General features: G+C 45.8%; 1 pseudogene; it reads right to left on the bottom strand.

Annotated features, from left to right (window-relative positions):
- Window positions 1-1,982, bottom strand: part of LOC121553918 — a 23,066-nt pseudogene extending 21,084 nt beyond the window's left edge.
- Between the last annotated feature and the right edge of the window lie 518 nt (window positions 1,983-2,500).

Raw genomic sequence — 2,500 nt, 5'->3', positions numbered from 1 at the left:
GATTGGGATGGTGTTCTTTGGCTTGCAAGCGTTCCCCTTTTTCCTCCAAACATAACAATGGTCATTATGGCCAAACAGTTCTATTGTTGTTTCATCAGACCAGAGGACATTTCTCCAAAAAGTACGATCTTTGGCCCCATGTAGAGTTGCAAACCGTAGTCTGGCTTTTCTATGGCGGTTTTGGAGCAGTGGCTTCTTCCTTGCTGAGAGGCCTTTCAGGTTATGTCGATATAGGACTCGTTTTACTGTGGATATAGATACTTTTGTACCTGCTTCCTCCAGCATCTTCACAAGGTCCTTTGCTGTTGTTCTGAAATTGATTTGCACTTTTCGCACCAAAGTACGTTCATCTCTAGGAGACAGAACGCGTCTCCTTCCTGAGCGGTATGGCGGCTGCGTGGTCCCATGGTGTTTATACTTGCGTACTATTGTTTGTACAGATGAACGTGGTACCTTCAGGTGTTTGGAAATTGCTCCCAAGGATGAACCAGACTTGTGGAGGTCTACAAATGTTTTTTCTGAGGTCTTGGCTGATTTCTTTTGATTTTCCCATGATGTCAAGCAAAGAGGCACTGAGTTTGAAGGTAGGCCTTGAAATACATCCACAGGTACACCTCCAATTGACTCAAATGATGTCAATTAGAAGCTTCTAAAGCCATGACATCATTTTCTGGAATTTTCCAAGCTGTTTAAAGGCACATTCAACTTAGTGTATGTAAACTTCTGACCCAATGGAATTGTGATACAGTGAATTATAAGTTAAATAATCTGTCTGTAAACAATTGTTGGAAAAATTATTTGTGTCATGCACAAAGTAGATGTCCTAACCGACTTGCAAAAACTATAGTTTGTTAACAAGACATTTGTGGAGTGGTTCAAAAACCAGTTTTAATGACTCCTAAGTGTATATAAACTTCCGACTTCAACTGTAAATTGGTTAACTTCCAGGAAGCAGGGGTAAAGGGTTGTGTGTGCTTGGTGGGTGGGTACCAGGAAGCAGGGGTAAAGGGTTGTATGTGATTGGTGGGTGGGTCATGGAATAAGGAAATAAATGGAGCAAAGCGGCGCAAAGAAATCTCTGTCTAATAAACAGTGACAAAGGACCTCAGCAGCATTAATCTGATAATCACTAACTGGTTAGAGAGAGGACACACACACACACACACACACACACACAACTTACCCACACTCCTGCTCCTCCTTGCTGCCTCGTTTAAGGTATTTCTTGGAGAGGTTTCTGATAGGAAGAGAGAATGTCAGGGTTAGGGTCTAAGGACTTCTTAACAGACACACACACTGTACAGACACACACACACACTGCACAGACCCACACTGCACAGACCCACACTGCACAGACCCACACTGCACAGACCCACACTGCACAGACACACACTGCACAGACACACACTGCACAGACACACACTGCACAGACACACACTGCACAGAAACACACTGCACAGACACACACTGCACAGACACACACTGCACAGACACACACTGCACAGACACACACAGCACAGACACACACAGCACAGACACACACTGCACAGACACACACTGCACAGACACACTGCACAGACACACACTGCACAGACACACACTGCACAGACACACACTGCACAGACACACTGCACAGACACACACTGCACAGACACACACTGCACAGACACACACTGCACAGACACACACTGCACAGACACACTGCACAGACACACACTGCACAGACACACACTGCACAGACACACACTGCACAGACACACACTGCACAGACACACACTGCACAGACACACACTGCACAGACACACACTGCACAGACACACGCTGCACAGACACACACTGCACAGACACACTGCACACGACACCCACCTGAGTTGCTTGGCGTAGCTCTGTTCTATCTCGGTGCGTTCTTTGACAAACTTGACGTATCGGTCCACCAGATCCAGTCCTGATTGGGTGTGCTTATCAATACCATCATACTGGTCCTGCAGACAGGAGAAAGAGCATAGGGGTTACATACAAACACACCATAACTGTTTTATGGTACTCTACAGCTGTAATAGGAGCCCCACTAGACTCCCTGATACAATACACTCCTCCTCTATACAGTACAGCTGTAATAGGAGCACCACTAGACTCCCTGATACAATACACTCCTCCTCTATACAGTACAGCTGTAATAGGAGCACCACTAGACTCCCTGATACAATACACTCCTCCTATATACAGTACAGCTGTAATAGGAGCACCACTAGACTCCCTGATACAATACACTCCTCCTCTATACAGTACAGCTGTAATAGGAGCACCACTAGACTCCCTGATACAATACACTCCTCCCTATATACAGTACAGCTGTAATAGAGCCCCACTAGACTCCCCTGATACAATACACTCCTCCTCTATACAGTACAGCTGTAATAGGAGCACCACTAGACTCCCTGATACAATACACTCCTCCTATATACAGTACAGCTGTAATAGGAGCACCACTAGACTCCCT

The sequence above is a fragment of the Coregonus clupeaformis genome, unplaced genomic scaffold (genome assembly GCF_020615455.1).
Source record: "Coregonus clupeaformis isolate EN_2021a unplaced genomic scaffold, ASM2061545v1 scaf4584, whole genome shotgun sequence".
Classification (NCBI taxonomy): Eukaryota; Metazoa; Chordata; class Actinopteri; order Salmoniformes; family Salmonidae; genus Coregonus; species Coregonus clupeaformis.
Note: the sequence above shows the minus strand (reverse complement) of the source record. Positions and strands in the feature narration are given on the sequence as shown.